A 12397-nucleotide genomic window follows, 5' to 3' on the forward strand; every position below is an offset into this window, starting at 1 on the left:
CAGAAAGCAGAAAAATGTTGCATACAGTTTATTGCAGTATTTATTTATTAGGCACAGGTGTCATGAACTGGAATGAAATGCCATTGATAAATAATAAATGAGGAATGTGGGGTAAGAAAAATAACTACAAATAAAAAAAAAGTCATCATTCTAGTTGTTGGAAAAATAAGGATCCAATTCTGATCATCTCTTCACTGGCCTACCTTATTTGAATTCAGAGGAGTCACTGACCCAACAGGAATTTGTTTTTGTTTGCAGTGTGCAAAGCTTCCTCTTTCCATTCTGCAGTGCAACATTTCCCCTCTAATTGTTTAGATTATTTCCATTTGAAATATTGTGTTCTTATATCATTGTATAAATCTATGTCACATTATGCATTGCTCTGCAGGAAAGCCACTGCATACGAATACATGGAGAGCACAGCTGTTGTCAAAGGGGAGACAAAAGCACTCTAAATTTAGAGGTAGGTGATATTTTTCAACCAGGTTCACTGACTAAAAGGATAGCTTTTCATATTACTGATGATTCATAATGATTTTCTATGTGGTGTAGAAAGTACAGGTCCTTACAAGATCTTATAATAGGTAGCAAGCCTGTTAAGTAAAAAGAAAAGGAGTACTTGTGGCACCTGAGAGACTAACAAATTTATTAGAGCATAAGCTTTCGTGAGCTACAGGTCACTTCATCGGATGCATACAGTGGAAAATATAGAGGGGAGATTTTATATACACAGAGAACATGAAACAATGGGTGTTACCATACAGACTGCAACAAGAGTGATCAGGAAAGGTGAGCTATTACCGGTAGGAGAGCGGGGACGGACGGACGGGGGGGACCTTTTGTAGTGATAATCAAGGTGGGCCATTTCCAGCACTTTACAAGAACAGTAGGAGGGGAAATAAACAAGGGGACATAGTTTTACTTTGTGTAATGACACATCCACTCCCAGTCTTTATTCAAGCCTAAGTTAATTGTATCCAGTTTGCAAATTAATTCCAATTTAGCAGTCTCTCATTGGAATCTGTTTCTGAAGTTTTTTTGTTGAAGAATTGCCACTTTTAGGTCTGTAATCGAGTGACCAAAGAGATTGAAGTGTTCTCCGATTGGTTTTTGAATGTTATAATTCTTGACGTCTGATTTGTGTCCATTTCTTCTTTTACGTAGAGACTGTCCAGTTTGGCCAATGTACACGGCAGAGGGGCATTGCTGGCACATGATGGCCTATATCACATTGGTAGATGTGCAGGTGAACGAGCCTCTGATAGTGTGGCTGATGTGATTAGGCCCTATGATGGTGTCCCCTGAATAGATATGTGGACACAGTTGGCAACGGGCTTTGTTGCAAGGATAGGTTCCTGGGTTAGTGTTTTTATTGTGTGGTGTGTGGTTGCTGGTGAGTATTTGCTTCAGGTTTGGGGGCTGTCTGTAAGCAAGGACTGGCCTGTCTGCCAAGATCTATGAGAGTGATGGGTCGTCCGTCAGGATAGGTTGTAGATCCTTGATGATGCGTTGGAGAGGTTTTAGTTGGTGGCTGAAGGTGATGGCTAGTGGCGTTCTGTTATTTTCTTTGTTGGGCCTGTCCTGTAGTAGGTAACTTCTGGGTACTCTTCTGGCTCTGTCAATCTGTTTCTTCACTTCAGCAGGTGGGTATTGTAGTTGTAAGAACGCTTGATACAGATCTTATAGGTGTTTATCGCTGTCTGAGGGGTTGGAGCAAATGCAGTTGCATCTTAGCGCTTGGCTGTAGACAATGGATCGTGTGGTGTGGTCTGGATGGAACCTGGAGGCATGTAGGTAAGTATAGCGGTCAGTAGGTTTCTGGTATAGGGTGGTGTTTATGTGACCATCGCTTATTAGCACAATAGTGTCCAGGAAGTGGATCTCTTATGTGGACTGGTCCAGGCTGAGGCTGATGGTGGGATGGAAATTGTTGAAATCATGGTGGACTTCCTCAAGGGCTTCTTTTCCATGGGTCCAGATGATGAAGATGTCATCAATGTAGCGCTAGTAGAGTAGGGGCATTAGGGGACGAGAGCTGACGAAGCGTTGTTCTAAGTCAGCCATAAAAATGTTGGCATACTGTGGGGCCATGGGGGTACCCATGGCAGTGCTGCTGACTTGAAGGTATACATTGTCCCCAAATGTGAAATAGTTATGGGTGAGGACAAAGTCACAAAGTTCAGCTACCAGGTTTGCCATGACATTATCAGGAATACTGTTCCTGATGGCTTGTAGTCCATCTTTGTATGGAATGTTGGTGTAGAGGGCTTCTACATCCATAGTGGCTAGGATGGTGTTTTCAGGAGGATCACGGATGGATTGTAGTTTCCTCAGGAAGTCAGTGGTGTCTCGAAGATAGCTGGGAGTGCTGGTAGCGTATGGCCTGAGGTGGGAGTCTACATAGCCAGACAATCCTGCTGTCAGGGTGCCAATGCCTGAGATGATGGGGCGTCCAGGATTTCCAGGTTTATGGATCTTGGGTAGCAGATAGAATAGCCCTGGTGGGGGTTCTAGGGGTGTGTCTGTGTGGATTTGTTCTTGTTCTTTTTCAGGGAGTTTCTTGAGCAGATAGTGTAGTTTCTTTTGGTAACCCTCAGTGGGATCCGAGGGTAATGGCTTGTAGAAAGTGGTGTTGGAGAGCTGCCTAGCAGCCTCTTGTTCATATTCCGACCTATTCATGATGACGACAGCACCTCCTTTGTCGCCTTTTTGATTATGATGTCAGAGTTGCTTCTGAGGCTGTGGATGGTATTGTGTTCTGCATGGCTGAGGTTATGGGGCACGTGATGTTACTTTTCCACAATTTCAGCCCTTGCACATCGGTGGAAGCACTCTATGTAGAAGTCCAGTCTGTTGTTTCGACCTTCAGGAGGAGTCCACCCAGAATCCTTCTTTTTGTAGTGTTGGTAGGAGGGTCTCTGTGGATTAGTATGTTGTTCAGAGGTGTGTTGGAAATATTCCTTGAGTCGGAGACGTCGAAAATAGGATTCTAGGTCACCACAGAACTGTATCATGTTCGTGGGGGTGGACGGGCAGAAGGAGAGGCCCCGAGACAGGACAGATTCTTCTGCTGGGCAAAGAGTATAGTTGGATAGATTAACAATATTGCTGGGTGGGTTGAGGGAACCACTGTTGTGGCTCCTTGTGGCATGTAGTAGTTTAGATAGTTTAGTGTCCTTTTTCTTTTGTAGAGAAGCAAAGTGTGTGTTGTAAATGGCTTGTCTAGTTTTTGTAAAATCCAGCCACGAGGAAGCTTGTGTGGAAGGTTGGTTTTTTATGAGAGTATCCATTTTTGAGAGCTCATTCTTAATCTTTCCCTGTTTGCTGTAGACGATGTTGATCAGGTGATTCTGCAGTTTCTTTGAGAGTGTGTGGCACAAGCTGTCAGCATAGTCTGTGTGGTATGTCGATTGTAACGGATTTTTTACCTTCAGTCCTTTTGGTATGATGTCCATCTGTATGCATCTGATGAAGTGAGCTGTAGCTCACGAAAGCTTATGCTCTAATAAATTGGTTAGTCTCTAAGGTGCCAGAAGTACTCCTTTTCTTTTTACGGATACAGACTAACACAGATGCTACTCTGAAGCCTGTTAAGTGTCACTTTTCTAGAGAGGGGGTTAAATAGTTTTCAGGGCTCTTTACTTGTGTTCTGCATAAAGTTTACTTCACAGGATGAGTGACTTAATCCTGTTACCAGCAAGGCTTCCTGCAAATATAAATCTGTCTGCTGGTAACTGTTGTATTAATTCAGATGGCTATATGAGCCCAACAAATCAAAGATATTAACAAGAATTGTCACTGTTCCACATTAAACAGTGTTAAACAAGGTTTGGGGTTTGGTATACAGAGACCTCAGCCTGTTTTGTACCCCAGCAAACACTCCATTAAACATAATTTAAACCTGTTGATAAAGACGTAGAAAAGGAAAACAGTTAAACCATTTGAAATGTAAAGTATTAAAGATGGCTTCTATTTTAACAACCTCCTTTGTTCACTCTCCCTGTAGCCAGAGAGAGTTTCTGGGCACGTCTACACTGGAAAAGTTACAGCTCCGGCAGTTATGGCGCTGCTCAGAGAGTGTAGAAGGGAAACCGCTGTTGTGTGTTCACACTGACTGCTGCCTGCGCAATAGCGTGTTCACACTTGTGGCACTTGCAGTGCTATTTGGAGCGGTGCACTCTGGGCACCTATCCCACAGAGCACCACTTTCTCATTTGCCGCTAAGACTTGTGGGAAGGTGGAGGAGTTCACGGGGCATCCTGGGTCCAGTCCCAATGCCCGTGATGCATTGCTTCCTATCCCAGCAATCCCTGTGCTTCCATCCACATTTGGCGCCATCTTTCAACGGTTTGTGTACTGCGCGCCCTGCCTCTTTCAGACTGCAGGAATGGATCCCAAACTGTTGATGAATATGCTACTCGCTCTGACCAACACGTCATGACTGGCAGTGGAGTTTATTCCTTAAACTATAAAGTCAAGAGGAGTGTAACATTGATCTTGCCACATGTACTAGCTACGACACGAGATTGCTTGTGGCTTTCAAGGAGTGCTGACCACAGTGGAACACCGCTTTTGGGCTCGGGAAACAAGCACTGAGTGGTGGGATCACATCATCATGCACATCTGGAATGACGAGCAATGGCTGCAGAACTTTCGCATGAGTAAAGCCACATTCATGGGACTGTGTGATGTGCGAATCTAGAGGGACTTGAGGGACTGTGTGTTTGGTCTGTTTCTGTGAGAGTCATGTGACTGGGTTGTAGGCCCCAGAATAGAGTGAGCGAGACAGGTCTGTTTGTGCCTTGATGAGGGCCATGTGGCTCTGGGTCATAGGTCTCTGATCAGCCCTGGTGTTTGAAGTCTGAGTGGTTTATCACTCATCTGGTAGTGAGGGGATGGATCCAACACTCAACAGTCATTGTGCACTTGCTCAGCCTGTTGTTGAACCGCTCCTTGCTTCTGTCAAGTTGCCCCATGTATGGCTTCATAAGCCACAGCATTAAGGGGTAGGTGGGGTCTCCAAGGATCACAGTGGGCATTTCGACTTCCCCTACAGTGATCTTCTGGTCCAGGAAGAAAGTCCCTGCTTGCAGCCTCTTGAACAGGCCAGTGTTCCAAAAGATGCTTGCATCATGCACCTTTCCAGACCAGCCTGCATTAATGTCCGTGAAACATCCACGGTGATCCACATGCGCCTGGAGAACCATTGAGAAATATCTCTTGTGATTAATGTACTTGGTGGCTAGGTGGTCTGGTGCCAGAATTGGAATGTGCGTGCCATATATCGCCCCTCTGCAGTTAAGGAAGCCCATTTGTGCAAAGCCATCCACAATGTCACACACTTTGCCCAGAGTCACAGTCTTTCGGAGCAGGGTGTGATTAATGGCCCTGCACACTTCCATCAACACAAGTCCAACGGTCGACTTTCCCACTCCGAACTGGTTAGCAACCGATTGGCAGCAGTCTGGAGTAGCCAGCTTCCACAGTGCAATCGCCACATGCTTCTCCAACGACAGGGCAGCTCTCATTGTCATGAGAGAATCACACAGAGGCCTCTGGAAATTTCCACTACATGCATCCGACGAAGTGGGTATTCACCCACGAAAGCTTATGCTCCAGTAGGTCTGTTAGTCTATAAGGTGCCACAGGACTCTTTGCCAAAGTTTATAGTGTTGATGTAGTATACCTACATGTTGGTAAGGCATTTAACTTGGTACTGCATGACATTTTGATTAAGAAACTAGAATATGAGTTTTAATACAGCCAGATGTAAAGTCCTACATTTAGGAACAAAGAATGCAGACCATATTTACAGGACCATACTTCCTATTCTAGGAAGCAGTGCCTCTGAAAAAGACTTGGAAAGGCTTGGTGGATAATTAGCTAAACATTGGCTCCCAGTGAGGTGCTGTGGGCAAAAGGCGTAAAACAATATATAACAGGGAATATTGAGTAGGAGTAAAGAAGTTATATTACCTTTGTACAACTGCTACTGGAATGCTGTGTCCAGTACTGATGTTTGCAATTCAAGAAGGATGTTGCAAAATAGGAGAAGGTTCAGAGAAGAGCCATGAAAATAATTAAAGGATTGGAAAATATAGTGAAAGACTTAAGGAGCTCAATCTATGTAGCTTATCAAAAAGAAGGTTAAAGAGTGATTTTATCAGTTTATAAGTACCCACATGTGGAACAAAACTGATAATAGAAGATTCTTCTGTCTATCAGACAAAGGTATAACAAGATCCAATGGCTGGAAGTTGAAGCTAGACTAGAAACAAAGCACATTTTTTAACAGTGAGGGTAGTTAACCATTGGAACAGCTTATCTAGGGATGCAGTGGATTTTCAATCACTGGAAATTTGTAAAGCAAGCTTTTCTAGAGAAAGAGACATTAGTTCAAACAGGTATTAATTCAGGAAATCATGACTTGGGTTATGCATTAGGTTTAACAGATGATCACAATGGTCCCTTCTGGCCTTGTTTGTAGAAATACATAGCAATGAAAAACATGATAAAAGGTCATTTGGTAACAAACTTAGAAAAGAGGGACCAAATATAGAGCATTTGGGCTAGATTGTGCACATACCCCTGCGTTTGGTCCATATTGTCCCAGGCTGAATATTGGAAGCATTATTTGTGGTGTGCTCCCTAAAGTGCACCCTTTGTGGAGCCCCTACCCCTTATAGCCAATCAGATCTTCAGTGCAGAACTGGGATGGAACCGTGGTTCCTACTACTGCCTTTCCCTGTCCTAACTCCTTGGAGCACTGCATGCCCCTGGCAGCATAGTTAGGGAGAAGTCCCAGTGCTTTCCTGATCACAGGGACTACAGTTCTGCCCAGCCTTTATGTAGCTGCACAAGGGGCATAGGTGCCTTACTCCCTCCTCCACCACTGTGCATCTGAATAAGAAGACCCAGGAACAATGTAAGGCACAGATTAGAAAAAGTAGAGGATTAGTCATATCAGGAGACAGGCTTAGAGTTTGGGACAAAATCTTTGTTTAAAATGGAGCATAGCTTTCTGAATCCCTTAATCTTAATGGGACCTGGGAGAGAACTGTGGAAGGCAGCTGCCGCACAGCTGGTGCATACAAATGTGATTGCCTTTTGTTCAATTTAAAAACAAGCTTGTTACCTGTGTACTCCTATTTTACCCAGCATAAGAAAGCTATATTCTGGCATGGGTATAGGACAGATAACTGTTTTTTAAATAGTGTACCTGGAAGTCCCATTTGTGCTTTGGTTGAAGAGCAGTCTGCCAATGCAGATTAAATAGGTGCATAACTTACTTATAGAAGAGGATTCAAAAGATATACTTAGTTGGAGGTGTTTGAAGGGCTGCGGTATTAGTTTACTCTTGCCCCTTTTTCCAACCTGAGTACCACCCTTCGGCCAAGCAGTAGCAGAATTCTGGGACTTGTTCCCAGGATTGTTCCATCAGGGGAGGAATTGGGCCTTGAAGAAAGAGTAGGTAGCATGAGCTCCCCCATTGCAGATATCCATCAGGATAATCTTGAAGATACTGTGAATTTGGAGGGGTTAGTAGTGTGGGTTCTATATACCCACAGGACAGAACCCCCCACTCAGAGCGCTTCCATGGAACTAGAGGAAGGATGCCTCCTAAATTCATCCTCCCTCATTCCAACAAGTTGCTTTTTTGAGACTTAAGTTTTTATGTTGCAATAGCACCTGAAGGCCTCAGCCAGGTTATCCTGCACAAACTTTAATTTATTAGGTGGTCAGACCATATGGGCAGAGAAGAAAGTTCAGATCTTAGAGATGTTGTGCAGGAAGAATTGGTAAGATCTGGATGCATGGGTCATAGGAGAGGGCTGATTAGTCAAGATTAGTCTTGAGTAACATGGTGGCAGTGAACAGTGATAGAGGAAGGGGGCTTCAGGGCAAGATCAGGAGCTCTGTTTTGGCCATGTTCAGCTTCAGATGAGGATGGGAGATGGAAATGTTAAAACTGGACAAGGTTTTAAGCTTGGCTGGAGGGAGACAGAACCAGAGAAGAGAGAGCAATTGAGACATCAGTACAAAAATGCTCGTCTGCAAATGAAGTCATACAGCGATAGGGAGTAGAAAGATAAGGGGGGTACAGAGATGGAGCTACAAGGGGTCCCCACCAAGAGAGAAGCAGAGGAGGCCCACCAAAATGAGCCTGTGAAGGAGCAGTCTGAAAGGTAACCAGGAGAGGATGGAGTCATGAAAGCCCAGGCATGACAGGATTTAGAGAATTGCAGCTCTTGTCCCATCCTTCCCAGTTATTTATATAGGGCATGATTTAGCCCTTGAGAACAGATTTATTACAAATAGGTCAGAACAGCGCCTTTGAGATGATCTTGTCAGGGCATAGTCTGTGGGCTCTAATGAGGAAATCTGACACAGTGGGTGCCTTGAGTTCCCATCTAGAATAGAACTGTTACGTAGTCTTGTCATATGGCTTCAGGTCAAAATATATATTTAAAATGTAGCTAATGCTCATGGGCTTTGTTTAGTTTCTTGCATGTTGAACTCCCCGGAATATGCTCCACGCTATCATGGTTTTATTGCTGTTAAACTGCATTTTTTTAACCCTTAAGTCATAGGTTAGCATTTTGTCTTTTCAGTTTCCTGAATGGTGCATAAGAGGTCATTAGTATGTGCATGAAGGACATTAAGCCGTATTGTGTATTGCATTCCAAGTTAATGCCTGGTACCATACTTTAACCAGTACAAAATTCACTGTTATCTTAAGAACAATTGTGCATGCAGCCATAGTGTCCCAGAGCCTAGGGTAGAGAGCCTAGGACTGAGGGTAGAGATCATGAATCTTGAGTCTATTCCCAGTTTTGCCACTTATACAGCTTAGTTTCCTCATCGAAAGGAGGGCGACTTACTCACCTTTGTGAAGTGCTTTATTTATGGATGAGTGCTACGTATTATATTGCATGTATGATTTTATACTACAGCTCTTACTTATGTGAGTGGTCTTTACCCATAAGCAGTCCAATTGACTTCAATGGCCTACTCCCACAAGGGCTGCAGAAGCAAGCTCTTTAATTTCAAACTCATTTTTGGTATTTAAGGCAATACCAAATGTGATTATATACATAGATCCATATGCTCTGCTTCTCCAGTCATAAGTAACATGCTCACTCCACACTCATGCTAATAATCATTGTACCACAAGTGCCTCATCCTGTAATCTCTTGCTCTGTTTGTATATTAGACAGCAAACTGGCTGGCTGGCGTATTTAGGAAACCTCTAGTACTCTGAGTTGAACCATAGAGAACAAAGTTTCATTACGCTTTCCCAGCATAGCCAAATGGTAAGTGCACTTTTCCTGTCCTAGCAGGAGACAGTGGAAGTTTAAGAATACCAGGCAAGTCATGTCCGATTCATGTGCAGAGCTTGGAATGGCATAGCCATTGTGACAAAGTTCCTCCTCTGCCTTGGTGGGTCCTGCGCTTATTGGCGGATTTGCTCGCCTCAGAGGTTCACGGCAGCCCTCAGTTTGGCCACGTTCATGGCTCAAATCTGCCGTTCACTCAGTTAGCTCATCACTGGCCAGCATGGGGAAAAGGAAGAAGAACAATCCCCGCAGTCTCTGCTGATCCACCTAGTGGATCGGGGAACAGTCCAGAGACCTTCCCCTCTGGTGGAACCCACAGTCCAGGTCAACTCCTCCGGTATCAAGTAGGGAGTTGGGGGGATGGAGGGATGGGGGGAACCGGGGCCCGCCCTCTACTCCGGGTTCCAGCCCAGGGCCCTGTTGATTGCAGCTGTCTACAGTGGCTCCTGTAACAGCTGCGTGACAGCTACAGCTCCCTGGGCTACTTCCTTATGGCCTCCTCCCAACACCTTCTTTATTCTCACCACAGGACCTTCCTCCTGATGTCTGATAATGCTTGTAACTTCTCAGTCTTCCAGTAGTACGCCTTCTCACTCTCAGCTTCTTGTGCCTCTTGCTCCCAGCTCCTCGCACGCACACCACAAACTGAAGTGAGCTCCGTTTTTAAAAACCCAGGTGCCCTGATTAGCCTGCCTGTCTTAATTGATTCTGGCAGCTTCTTGATTGGCTGCAGGTGTTCTAATCAGCCTGTCTGCCTTAATTGTTTCCAGAAAGTTCCTGACTGTTCTGGAACCTTCCCTGTTACCCTACCCAGGGAAAAGGGACCTACTTAACCTGGGGCTAATATATCTGCCTTCTAGCACTCTCTTGTAGCCATCTGGCCTGACCCTTTCACACCATATATAAGAAAAAAGTTCACTGAAAACTTCAGGATTATTGCTCAGGAAACTCAGAGTTCCACTGGCATAATCCAACGAAAGATTTAATTTGTCGGCTACATGGCACGTTTATTCATTTGTCATGACAACTTTCAGTAAACAGATATGTTGCAATGGGATGAAAGGGTTCCATTACTACAAAATACCATCTTGAGTAGGGATGAGTAAACTAGTTTTGCTTTTTCTCAAATATTTTCCAGTACTGTGATCTGAAAGTTTGATGTGAATTTATGTATTGGGATCTCATTCTCCTTTAGGGGGAGACTCAAAAGGCAGAGGACAAAAAAATCTAATGAATCTCTTGAGTGGAAAATGGAGCAGAGATAAAAACAAGTGGGTTGTCTTGCAGGAACTGTTTTCTCCGTCTGCAAGAAAGGGAAGAAATTCTAGTGAAGAAATATAGAATGTAGAGCACTCAGGTGTGTGTGGGAGGTCCATCCCTGAAAAAATAGCATTGTTTTCCCTTCAGCTAGGGTAAATTGATCTGTTTAAATTGAATCACTCTTGGAAATATGTTCAATATGAGAGAGGGAGAGAGAGAGGTGTGTTGGGGGGAGGGAGTGGAGTTAATTAACTCCAAGTAATTTTGCAACCCAGAATCCAGGTTCATCCATCCTGATTGCAGTCCTGTGCAGAGTTAAAGTATTTATGAGGAGCATGACCTGGCACAGAGACTCTTCTCTATTGAACTACATTGCAGACTGCAAGAAGAGTTCACCAGTTCTATTAAGACTCACAACTGGAGACACAAGATGCATGCTGGCATACAGATTGGGCTCTAATGAGAGGATTAAAGAGCAAGCAATCCAGCCTCTGGAGAAAGAGCAGAGTTTGCATTTTCTGAGAAGCAAACAGACAAAGTAACTTAAGAATTATTCAGTTTTCCTGCACTACTATGGTCTCCTGACATTTTTACAGAAGCAGCTCCTTCTGTTATTTATCTTGCAGTCTGACACCCCTGTTACTAACTCTCAACAAAAGCATGTTACAGCCCTTCAGAAATGTTCTGAGACACATGTCACAAAAGATAACAAATGGTTCTTTGTCTATTTATACAACAGCAGAAAAGCAATGACCAGAAACAAAATGAACATTTGGTAAGAGCATCTCTGGGCCCCCTCTGAAGTTGAGCTGGAATCAAAGCACTCTTGTTTCAGGAGACTACATAGGTAAAGTAGGTTACTCACTGTTTGGAGTCTCAGGAGCCCCCGTGCTGCGGCCAGCGTGCAGGCATGACATCCTGGTTAGTCTTAATGGCTGTAACATCTGAGATGCACCTACCAGAAGGAGGCTTATCTCTTATGATATGTTGTAAGTCCCTGGATTTCAATGGAATTATTCATTTCCACTATGTATATGAGAAGCAGATCCAATGTGTCCAGCCATTGGAAGGAGGATCCTCTTATTGGGTCATTGTTCTTATACTGAGGTAAATCTGCAGAAACACCATTGAAATCTCTTGAAGAGAGTTGAGTGAAGAAGGAGGAGCGATCATACTCTGATGCAGCAGGAACTATTTTCCTTAATATAACCCATAACCTAGACTGCCTCTATATTTTGTTAATCAATTTTCCTGTACCTCCTCCATTTGTGGAAGAAAATAACTTTCACCATCAACAAGCCTGTTTGCCTTTGATAAAAGAGGCACCTAAATACTGTGGCAGAGGAATGAGGAGACTGTGGGTCAGGTTCCCCTTCCATACCAGTATGACCCATAGACTTCAGAGTACTCAGGATTGACATACTAAATAAGGCCCCATTGGGTTTTTGGTTAGAGGTAATTAGACAGTATACTAGGAGATTAAGGAAATCACAGCATCCCCTGTACTACATCACTTGCATGAACTTCTCAGACTATGTGGCTAGTCTTGTGACTGATTTCTCTAACCTCACAGGATGTTCACTCTTTGGCTGTTGCTACCACATTCCTGTTGTAGATGCTGAGATTACATGGAAAGCTTCCACTAGACTGAGTCACATGGAGAGTCAGACTGGGTGAGACAAGAAGAGACTGAGTCAGAGAGGGAGGATGGTTTGTTCCCCATCTCCCAACAGTGTAAGAGAGATTGAGAAGGAAGCTAGTGCTTACATGCACAGTACACCACAGAAAAGGAAGAGGGA

At 44.0% G+C, this 12397-nt stretch overlaps 1 protein-coding gene across 3 annotated transcripts in view; it reads left to right on the forward strand.

Annotated features, from left to right (window-relative positions):
• LITAF (lipopolysaccharide induced TNF factor) overlaps positions 1 to 12397 on the forward strand; it is a 139721-nt gene that overhangs the window by 45438 nt on the left and 81886 nt on the right. The window contains exon 2 of one of the 3 annotated variants that reach the window (XM_074964632.1): positions 389 to 463. The exons of the other annotated variants lie outside the window; for them this stretch is intronic. The gene's annotated coding sequence lies outside the window, so the exon portion shown is untranslated. The remainder of the gene's footprint in view (positions 1 to 388; positions 464 to 12397) is intronic. 3 annotated transcript variants of the gene reach the window in all.

Source organism: Natator depressus, chromosome 10 (assembly GCF_965152275.1).
Source record: "Natator depressus isolate rNatDep1 chromosome 10, rNatDep2.hap1, whole genome shotgun sequence".
Lineage (NCBI taxonomy): Eukaryota > Metazoa > Chordata > Testudines > Cheloniidae > Natator > Natator depressus.